This window comes from Amphibalanus amphitrite, unplaced genomic scaffold, assembly GCF_019059575.1.
Source record: "Amphibalanus amphitrite isolate SeventyFive unplaced genomic scaffold, NRLGWU_Aamphi_draft 000600F_arrow, whole genome shotgun sequence".
NCBI classification, from domain to species: Eukaryota; Metazoa; Arthropoda; class Thecostraca; order Balanomorpha; family Balanidae; genus Amphibalanus; species Amphibalanus amphitrite.
This window is the reverse complement of record NW_024882094.1, coordinates 129,118-141,151: the sequence shown is the minus strand read 5'-3', so window position 1 is coordinate 141,151 and position 12,034 is coordinate 129,118.

Genomic DNA, 12,034 nt, shown 5'->3' with positions numbered 1-12,034 from the left:
CGCGCGGCGGGACGGTGGACGGCCTTGTTCCCAGGTTCTGTGGACGCGAGGCGCACTGATAACGGAGCCGCACCGCGTCCTTCGCGGCGACTCTCACCGCCGCGTGTGACGACTTCATTCATTAGCGTCGGCTAATCAGCAAAGAGCGCCTATCTGACATGTGGGAGCCACCACTTCTGTGAGAACTAATCAGTCTCAAGTGGCGGCTCAATTGTCTGAATCTGAGAAACAATGCCGCTTTATATCTGCCTAGGTACGGCCGAGTGGGGTGTAAACACCTCACGTACTGACCAAGATCGCAGTATCCACGAAGAAACAGTGGCGCTTCAGGGCTATGGCTGGTATTACGGGGCGCTAAGAGGTTCTTTTGAGTCCACTAATTCCGCCACACAATTTTCGTTAGGGCAGCTGTTGCTCCTGTTTGGTTTACGACTCGCTTTCGGCGCCAGTCAGGCATTGCATTATAGTAGCGTCCTGGTTACGGTGGTGTTCATTTCGTTTTCATTGATTTAATTGCAGTGCCCGGCGGGTAAAATCGAGATGAGGTGGCTCTGGTTAGCCAGGTGTAAGCAGTTTGTGGTACACCTTATCAGCGGCCAGCTTGTGCAATGTGTAGTTCCTGTAAACTAGACGCAGTCAGGAGGCTGGCATTATTCGGAAGTGTTCCATGCAAAATTGAGACAGGGGCTGCTCGAATCGAAAACATGCCGTTCATAGAACCCAGCCATTAATTTTCCCCCTCGAAACATTTTCGAATTTAAAGCGAAATTGAGTTATATAGGTATAATTATAATTCTGGTTACCATCACCTTCAACGTGACTTAAGAAATGATTCAAATGCTTTCTTAATGACTCTGACGCTCTTTCGAACGCTGCAATGCTCATTAGTTGTTGCTATGTGCCATGTGGCTAAGGAGCCTACATAGTTAGAGGAGCTGGACGTAAAAACACCTCCCCATAGCGTCGATGTATTACGATCGGACGACCGCCCCGGCGTGGGTTTATGTGAAACCAATTTTAGCTTGGACGGCAGACGGGAAAGAAGATGTGGATGATAAGGTAGCCCTAAAAGTCCGGCCAGCGCCGGTGTTTTCTGTTTACAGTGAAGCCGGCCCGCGTCCGTGGAGCCCCGTCTCGCCGGCTGGGGAACCGGTTTGTGTTTAGTGTACCTCATTCGGACACAAAAAGCGGTGCCTAATCCTACCTATAAACCCCGAGCGCACACTGCACGTGTGCTGGCCAGCCAGGGAAAACTGCATGCGCTGCACATTAAGCGTCAAATCTCGCCATATCGGCTGAGTTTGTAACCACATTCAGCCGAACTGACCCTCTTCCTCATCCCCTAAGCTCGGAGTACGGAAACGAGCGAACTCCAGACTGGATCCGAAGTAATCCGGACCGGGTGCGGCGTGTCACATCACCGCCAGCCGAGAGCATCGCTCAGCGACGGCCGAGGGCAGCCTGATCCGCGCCGAGCCACCGAGGGTCGCCGCCGAGGGCAGGCCGGCTAATCTGCGCCGCCGCCGGCGCCAGGTGCGGGCGTTAATTTATCCGGCCTCTGGGCGCTCGGGCCGCTCGGCAGGTGTTTTCTCACGCCGCTCGGAGCCGGCGCCGAGATGCCGCTCAGCGGCCGCCGCGGACGGCGGGGCCACTACACGGAACCGGCCGGCCGGCCGCCGCATACAAACGGCGCGCTTACCGGGCCGCACCGGCACGGCCGCTGATTTACCGGCCGCCGCTGCCGCCGCCGTATTCTCCTAAATTGGGGGAAGGGTTTTTTTTCGGAGAGTGGCTATGCCCTTAATTGAAGGCTTGCCCGGGTATCTTACGGGATGGTGATTACTTATCGTCCGGCTCGGGATATTTGATACATGTATTCGATGCCTGAAGAATGGGCTATGCTCGTTAATTGGACTTTATTTCCGTAATTCGAATGCCTGAACTCAGTGAAGCGTATGCAAGGCTGGTTAATTTGAACGGCTATTTTAGTGAAATCAATTTCTGCTTCTTTTCTACTGAACGAGGTAAACGCCTTTAAGCTCGCCAGAACAATAACATTTATTTGAGATCTCCTCTCGTCGCGAGCTCATAATAGTGCTGTCATCCTTAAAAAGTGTGTGTCACGGCTCATGAAAGGGCTCCCTGGAAACAGCACGAGCATGCTTTATAGCAAGAGAATGCGTCAAATTAGATAGAAAATTGCGCCTACCAATGGATGAATAAACTTTTGTGAGATATTACTTAAGGATCGTGATTTAGAAACGTGCTCGCTATACTTACCATATCATGCACACATTTATTTTCCTTCTTCATGAAAACCAAAAACCATCAAATCTACAGCTGTACAGAGATGCTTGGCACTGAATGACTCGGTTTTTATTAATTTAAGTCCTGTGTGTAACTTATACCAATACCGAACATGCCTTATTGCTTATACGTAAACAAATAACCGAGTACCTACAAAATATCGAAAGAAAAATATCGAGAGAGAAAATATAAAAAACATGGAACAATTGGATATCAAATCAAAACTATGGAAGCTTCCCAGTTGCTGTAGGAAGCTGCAAAGGATAGAGCGACTTGCTGCACAGCTTGTCGGGCACTGAAATTGATGTGGGTGGACACCTCTCGAGCCTGAAAAAGTAATTTGAGGGGGTATACCTATATATTTTGTCTGTCACTTCAATGTTTTATGGTCCTTATTTTTTCCAGTTCAATATTTTAGCACTTTGATATCGTCTTGCTCCGATATTTTAGAATTTCAATATGAGACTCTGATGATGTTTTGTTTTTTATGCTTTGCGCTCAATATTAATGCTGAATATTTATCTCGATAATATTGAACTAACTATGAAATATTCACGGGTGACCATCTCCACCCCTCATCGTATTTGGTTCATTCAATAAAAACAACGGTGGTGGCAGCGGGTAACAACATTTTTGCGACAGATGCTATAGCTAGTTTTAATATGCGGACTTGTCATGCAGCTGCGGTTGGCATTACCAAAATTGAAAAGCAAAGATGATAATGATTTGTTGTTTGTGAGATTGCGTTACAAAACGGCGTGAAAACAAAATGCAAAACAATGAATTGCCCTGTGCCACAATTTGTTGCATCAAAATTACCCATAGTCCTTTGCGGTTCAAGATATTTTTTCCATCCATGCGCTGCTCTGCAGTCTGTGGTGCAAATTTGCTGACACATTGACCGTAGTGGGCTCTTCTAAGATTAATCGTGGCCGTAGCGATCATATCTATCAAATCACGCTCCCCTCGCGGCCACTACCATCTGTCGAATCATCATTTATTTCTGCAGACCACAATGCGCACAGCACAACACCACTGGCGCAGCCTTGGGCAGAATTTTACCTTTGCCGATGCACCGTATGCAGCCGGCGGCTTATTGCAGTCGCCGGCGGCGGTGCAGTGGGTATTTCACGATCTCACCGTGAAGTGCCCACGGTGCGAACCTCCGTGCGAGCGGACCTCCGTGCGAGCGAACCTCCGTGAGAGACCCTCCGTGAACGTCCCGCCGTGAGGGACACTCCGATAAGCGACCCTCCTTGTGCTTGCCTCCGTGATCATCCCCCTGTGAGCGTCCCTCCGTAAGGGTCCCTCCGTGAGCATCCCACCCCGCCACGAGCCCCGGAGGACATCGGCCGAAATAGGAGCGGTGAAGGCGGCGGGGTATACATAGGTGCGACAGCTGTTTGCTATTCCTGGTGTGGGGCTGTCATGTCAGCCAGCTGCCTCCTTAGACACCAGAGGGGTCCCGTCTGGGGTTCGTCCGCCGCGGAAAGGCCGACTTCAGCACGACAGCCAGTCAGCCGGCGCGCATTCAAATGTGATAAATGTGACGGATGAAGCGCAGCGAGATGCAAAAAAATCAATGTAATTTGCCTTCGCGAACCACTTAATATCGTGATACCGCTGGCAGCATTCGCTCATGCATATATAATTCGATATCAAAACCATTAATCATCATTTGACTTGAAGTGATTCATGTAATTAACGAGCTTGCAACAATCATTTTGGGATTCGCTAATGTGCGTCGCTACCACGCCTTTTTGTAGTCATAAATTTTCAGAGGTGCAAGTGCTTAAACATTTACCGACGTATCCAAAATGAGCAGCAGGAATCTGATTGTGCGCATGATAGGTGTAGCCTTTATGATTATGATGGATGTTATGCAGAGGTGTTTACTTGCAGAAAATATTTCATAATAGCTGCTGAGTGCTGAGTGTGCCAGGTAACGGTACAAAGTTCACTGATCTCGGGCAGCTTTTGCGTCATTGTCAGAGCACTCAGGTTTGTTTTTCAATAGAAAAAAAACACAATTCTCACTATGTGTTTGAATTACTGACCCCAAAACTTCTGCTAATATGCTTACAAAATATTGCTGTCGATTTGCAGCATACAAATAAAGTGATATGTCAAATAGCCTCCAAGTCCAGACACTCAGCGCGGTAACTTAAATTAAGACGAGCTAAGGGTAAGTAGGTATAGGTGACCAGTCATTATAGGACTAGCCAGTAGGTAACCACTCCTACCCGGTCTTCGAGTGGGCAAACAGAATGCGTGTTGCGAGCTTTTTGGTCCACAAATTCCTTAGCAAGTTAAGAACTTAAGTAATAGCAGTTAGAGTAAAAGTGAAATAAAAATGTTATCGATAATTTTTACCGATAACTGTTAAAGCACTATCGGGGTACATGCATATTCCATAGCCGTATAGAGACGAGATACGCGGGCAGAGATACAGAACTCGTTGCTTATCTAACATTCCACCTTGGAAACGACGAAAAATTCCAGGTATTCTTGATCGTAAATCGTAGGACCGCTCTCTGAAGTGAGCATGCCATTTCCATCCGTGTATAGGCTGTCCTCCGCAGTTTTGTCCTGCGGAAAACCGGCGCATTGATAATTATCTGGCCATGCAACGCAGTCTAGTCAAAGACATTGCATGACTCTTTAGCATTACAAGCAGATCGTTAATCTCTCCAGAGACATTTCGTCAAGTTCAGTCGTATCCAGTTTCTCATTTAACTCGCTAATTTTAGAACACAATACTACTGTGCTAATTAACGTAAATTTGTCACGTGAAACAATACACCGAATCTGAAAAGTGGCAAACAGCCCGAATCCCCGGGCCGGTGAGCATGTTGCACAGATGGTCGCCGCCTGTGGCCCATCTGGCGATCGGCCGTGACAGGTGCGGCGCTCCTCGGCGGCGCCGTACCCGCGGCTCGGCGCCGTGCCGTGTCGTTCTGCACGGTCCGTGTCAGAATGCCGTGGCCGGAGCCGGCTCAAACGACAGGTGGCCGCCAAAACCGCCCGTCCCTCCGTCCGTCCGTCCATAGTCGACCCGCCGAGCGACCCCGTCCCACGGCCCGGCCAGAGGGCACCCAGCCGCCTTCACACGACATATGGTGCATCGGACGCCGACAAATTACGCCCATAGCCCCGGGCGCCTACCGTCTGTCTGCCTGTCTGTCTGCCTGTGTGCGTGTGTGTCCGTGGCCCCCACTGGACCCCATGTGTCGACTGCCACTAATAAGGGACAATTACCTTGCCGTAGTGAGACCGCCGTCTGACCGCTGCGGCTCGCCGAGCTGTTGTTACACAATCTCTTGTATAAACAAGAAGCGTCAACAGCTGGCTGAGGGACGCCGGCCCTTGGGCGCCGCAGACCCGCCAGAGAATCCCCGCATCAGCGCCGGCCCGGGGAGGGCCACCGATCAACCGTCTGCCGTCCGCGCCGGCTGCTGATCGGGCGCCGAGTGATGAGGGCTGCAAGAAAAACAGCCATCCCGGTGGTTGAGCCCAGGGTCAGCGGAGACGGACCCAGCGGGAATGCGGAGCGGTGGCAGGTCCCATTCAAAAGTCGCGCGGCCCTGGCCTGACCGCGTGGATGAGCGACCGTGTAGATCAGCTGTCCCCATGAGCAGTGCGGTCGTTAGCTGGACTGGCCCCGGGCTATTCCCGGGCTGCGGTGGGGGCGAGGTGACACCGGTGGAGGGGGGGGGGGGCGCCTTCTGCTGCTGTCCAGGTCGGGCGGCATATGGTCGAGGAGGGGCAGCGGCCCTCCTCGCCGCCGGGGGCGGCGCGCAGCTGACGGTCGGCTCTGTCACGGCACACACAGTCGCGCCGCGCCAGATGCAGTCCGCGCCGAGTACGAATAATGGCGCACGGAAGAGCACCAGGTGGTGACGGGCGTGCAGCTCCAAGGTCGTCCGACTGGTGCCCGCCGACTGCCAGTGGCCAGTGCCGACCGCAGGCGGCGCGGCGACCGGCCCGCCGGGGACCGGCTCCCGCCCCCTGCAGACCACCGCGCCTGCGGCTGTGAGTTGTGACCGACCAGTCGCGGACTGTACCGGCTCCAACCCACCGGGGGATCCTGCAGACCGGCTGCGACCGACCAGACGGGGACTCCCCGGGCGGGGACTGTACCGGCTCCGATAAGCCAGGACCGGGGGATAGCCGGATCCGACCGATTTGGATCGGGGGACTACGACTGACCTGAACAGGGGGACCTACACCGGGGGGAAACGGTTTCCGCGGGATAACCGACATGAGTAGGGCATTGCACACTGCACACCGTAGACACTGCAGACTTGCTCCGACCAGCCTGAGGTGGCACCGGCTCAGACAGACCAGGACCAAGACACCGGCTCCGCACGACCTGACGAGCGGTAAATGGTCGGAGCAGGTAGATTGTAGACAGTGTTATAGTCTGTAGCCAAGTTATAAGGACTGGAATAGCACCCGAGGGGTATCTATAACATGGTCAGTTATACCTATAAGGAATGTTTCTTCTGATCGAGGGCCGCATTGTATCGGAACAAGGGTCAGTAGGTTGTGCTGCATATTCGCGTACGCATATACAATAGGTATACATAGGTTGTAGTCGAATGAAATGAATAAGTTGATGACGTACTCTACGTAATGTGTGCATATGTAAGTAGCTACATTCTGAATTGCTCGCCTTCTCACAAATCCGTCAAGCAATTAACATATGCTTGAATAAAACACGTTGCTTGCAGGCAATCAATGTGCGAATATTTAGTCATTGGGCTGCATTTTGTAGGCCGACAATCTTATGTCTTGTGAGATTAAAGTAAAAAGCAAGAATACGGAAGTGACCAATAAAACTATAGGGGGATCTCTGTTCCCACAAGCTTTGTGGAAACTAGTTAAGTATTTCACCGGATCCCGTTTTGATTTGGTTTAAATAAGCCCAGCAGGCAATTATATCGAAATTAATCAAGTTTTATGAATGAAATACGCAATATCCCAGGCTGTTATAAAGGTTTTTGCATCCGAAATGATAGCAAATGAAACGCTTCGTTGGAGCAAATGTTCACAAACATGCTATCTAAGTTTCATTTCCCATGTGGAGCATTATTAGTCAGTCAAATCCCATGAGAATCACTTCCTACATAGGCATACCAGTGGAGCCAATTAACCAAGAGCCGTCAAGCCAGACCAAGAACCGCATGGGATCGGATGGACGTCCTGCTAACTCAAGCTGATCGAGATCAACTCCATTTCCCACAGCCGTGAATAATCCGACTTCAGATATGAGGACCGCGACGAATCCCCCGCAGCCCATCTATCCGGGTTTTGCCTGGTCGTTAGTTTCGTCCGGGGCTGACCTGAAGCACTCTGCTGGAAAGGAACTCGCTCGTACCGCGAGTCGAACGGCCTGGCACTGACGGGCCAAAACCACCCCGGTCGTACTGCAGTTCACGTCATGGTGTGACAGAAACACTTAGTATAGCGCCGGCGCGTCCGGTGACATATGTTGACGGACAGATATCCAGCCGGATGTTGAATGTTCTCACGGAATGCGTGTCTTGTGTTGTGCATTTCAGGTGTAATGCTGATCGTTTCGTTTGTATTTTTTACTATCGTACAGGAAACTTTTCTTGCCGGTGCCAGCTGCTCTGTATAGGAATTGCACCAATATCGGTATTTGACAATGTATTATTACTTGAACTCCGTCTGAGTTTGCGGCTAGACGATGATTGACGTGAGTATTCAGAGCTCATAACTTGGGCGCTATTATCCTAGTCAACAATTATGTCTTCCTTTAAATTGACGAGACAAGTCTTGGCCATAGTTTTCGCTTATTGAGCAATCGCTCCTGTCCAAGTAGCTGCATCTGACAGGAGTGGAACTGTATAATTACGTTATAATTAGTGTCGGTTGTGTCACGGGAACGCTCTGCGGTGGAGTGACAGAGAGGAACTGGACAGCGCTGGGAAAATGTCGGCCCCGCCTAGATTACACGGCAGTCCCCATCCGAGCGACGACCAGGTCGTGAGATAATTGGGATTTAAGTGAGCCATTCTATTAAAAACAAAGGGCGACCAGAGTTTCGCTGTGTATCAAAGTGATGGATATGCGGTCCTTGTGACAACGATATGAGAGACAATCACCAGAGTCAATAGATGTGCTTTTGATGACATTTGATTGGATATTAGAGGTGAAAGGTGAGCCGTTTGCGAACATCTGTATGATGTTGTGAGAATGATATTTCGTACTGTGTCGTAATTGTTTCATTTCTGCACTGTATCGTAATTGTTTCATTTCTACCTCCAGGCTCCAGCAAGTGCACAGCCAGAAAAACGGCAGACCTGGGAACTCACAAATAGACAGCAATCACACTCGGTATTGTTAGTGGTTTTTCTTCACTCACTCCTCGATCTTTCTCAGGTTTTTACGCAGTTTTTCTACCATTTATTTTTTACATGCAAATTGCCTCACTTTGATCACGACCAATACTTTATGGAGTACATAGCTGAAAAAGTAAAAGGTGCGGGCAAGGATAGAGTAGAACAGGGAAGTAACTTATATTTGTCTCCGATCAGACATGACGTGGCCTCGAAAGTCAATCACATGGGTAGCCTCATCTTTTGTTGGTTTGGCATGATCACTTGCAGCAACGATGCTTCCGCCCATATACTGCTAAACAAGTTAGGTATGATTAACTTAACTTCCCTCATGAATAGGTATGTTACCTGTAAAAATATACAAGTTAGATGCGCAAAGGTGCTTTCCACGAGAAATCACTGGAGAAATATGGATGAAGCAACTGCCTACGTAGGTACTCATATGTTACGGGGAATATTTGTTTCTGGTCCCTAAAAAGCTGTTTCTGGCACCTAATTGCTGATCAGCTCAGCCCCAAACTGCTTATTCGACCCTAATATCTGAATCTGGCACCTAATTGCTTCCACACAGCCTAAAGTTGCCAGATCGTCTAGTTGAACTCCGTATTTGCTGTTTGCTGATTCAGCACCAAAACCAAAACATCCAGCACCTATTTTATTCCACGTTTGCCTACCTAATTCGCGTAATCTTCCTGATTTTATGTATCCTAACAACATGAACGTTGCATTCGGTGATGTCAAGTGCCATTTTCGCCAGTGGAGATAATGATTAATGCCATTTCTAGCTAAAAGAGAATCACTAGCCAGCTATGGTGCAGCATAGCAAGACGCTCCTATACCAGCCCGCTATGTCTTAGAGATTATTGCACCCTCAGCCATTTTAACGTGAAAAGTTTGGATCCGTCACTTCCAGCCAGGCTCTCAGGTCATAAACTGGAGTAAAGCAAAATGTCAACTCTGAACAGACATGCCACGCAACCAGCCCTCTTTTCAATATTATTAGCTTTCTGCAATCATCGTCTGACTCCATCTCGATCAAACGCAGCATCCGGTTTCTACAGGAGCGTTTGACTAATCGGCCACACAATAACCAAAAACAAAATCAAAGCTTCATGCACACATATGCCATACGTAAGAAACGGATGAAAAAGGCAAAACCACGGCACAACTCTGCGCGGCAAACAACGGACAATGTCCCACGCAAGATCCCGCGTTTCTTCAGCGGCCTTGAACGGAATGAAAACATTACATTTCTTTTTTGGAGCTATTTGATGACGTCAAAAAATACAATACCCGTTTTAATGGTCAAAATCGAGACAATTACTCACAAAAATGTTTCCCTTTAAGCATTACAAATAAATACTTTTAAATACCTATTTAAATGACATTGTTTTTTCAAACAAATTAATATTATTTGCTTACTTAAACGTCATATACAATGCTGAGATCACTACGGGGCTGTCTTAGAGTGTAGCTGCACTGGCAACCTTTAGGCTAGACTCCAGGGGTCATTATACCAGAACAACATGATTCTACCAGCCAGTAGTTCATTTTTCTACTAGATTGGTGCTACGCTCAGCATTTAGGTGCCAGATTCAGAAAAAGAGTAAGGCGTACCGATGAATAGGTGCCAGAAACAGCTAATTAAGGTCATTTTCCATTATTGGTGCTGGTATCCACCAAATAGGTGCTGAGGACCAATTTTGGGGCGAGTCAGCTTTTAGGTGCCAGAAATAGCTTTTCTGGGACGCAATTAAATGGCGTCCATATGTTACTATCACTGTCACGTTCGTCGTTATGCGTAGTTATAGAAAGTAATTATCTGAATATACTATCGGGAAAGCAAACGAGTGAATATTTCACGTCATTTTATAAATCTCAATGTATTTAAAAGAATGGTTACAAAATCTGGAAGCTGTGAACTCATAAATGTACCCTAATTGGGCCGACAAAATATACCAAGAGCTCTGAAAACATCAGTTCTCACTTCTCATCGTGCCGAGCTGCATCGTTCTCATGCGTGTCCCTTTAAACTTTTACTTTTGTCTCCTGAAACCGGCGGTCCTTCGGGGCAAGGCATGCCCGAAAACTGGAGAGCCGGCCAGCCCACGCCTCTGCGTTTACCGATAAAATGTATTGATCCTGTCATGAGGAACGCACGACCAAATAGCAGATGGTATCCGGCGTTCCACACCCGTTCCCCCCTCCCTGTGACGGGAGGGGGGGAGAGGGGCGTCTGTCCGACCGTGGGAGCGTGCGTACGCGGGCCGCGCTGCGTGCCGGCCGCGCCGCCTGCGCTGCCTGTGTCGGTATGGGCGCGGAATCTGCTCTGGCAGATGGCGGCTGTGTGTGAGCGCAGGGACAGGCCGCGCTGAACACAGTGGGGATCAGGGGAGGACGGTCGGCCCACCCGGCCGCCGAGGGTGGTGTGGGACAGTGGTGGAGAGCGGGGCCGTGTCCGCGTAACGACAGGGTCGGCCACAGAGGGCTGGCTTCCAGCTGGGAGATTGTCATGGCGGACGACGTCTTCAGTTCACAGGCGAACGTACTGGAAAACGTGGACGGCGCAGTGCAGTCGATAATTCGAGCAGCATGAGCGACCTTCAAGCGGTGCGGTACAGCCCCGCCTCTCAAACTGTAAACAATGGGCTTTGAACAAAGGCTGTTGCAACATAAATGCCTACCTGTAACTGAGAAGGCATAGACGAAACATAACGTTTCTGAGCTCCGGGTTCTATAAGAGACCGCTGATCAATCAATAACATTGATCAATTAAATGTGCATCCAAATTGACCACACCGCGCATGGTCGTTTTAGTGCAAGTCATTTGATGTGCTCTTTTGAAATCCGCATGACACACATCCAACTTGTAATAGCTTCCCTCTTTTCGTTCAAGATACATTGCTCCCAAAATATCCTTCTCCTTTTTCACTCATTACAAAGTTAGGTAGGTACAACGCTATAACTGCACATTTTCATTTGTTTGTGATGAATTCGGGATGGCTGATTTACGCCACAAGATAAATGGTTAAAACTTTGTTGACCACAACCAAACGATTTCCCATTTCTCAGAAGCCTACCTACACCGGAGTACTACGGTTCGAACATGAGCCAATAACTCATGTGTGTCCCATTACCTGCGATCGGTCGGCCGATTGCCGTCGGCAATTACCGACTTATTTACCGTTTTTGTGCCAGCGTCGTTATGTAGCAAGAGCGGATGCCGGCTCAGACCGAGTGCAATCGCGCGCTTACGGGCGATTAAACACACTAAATAAGGTCGCGTCTAGCGCTGCGTCTTATTGTCTGCCGTTTTTGTGTGCCATAACCACCCGCCAGCGGCAGCACCGTCTCCGGTGGCG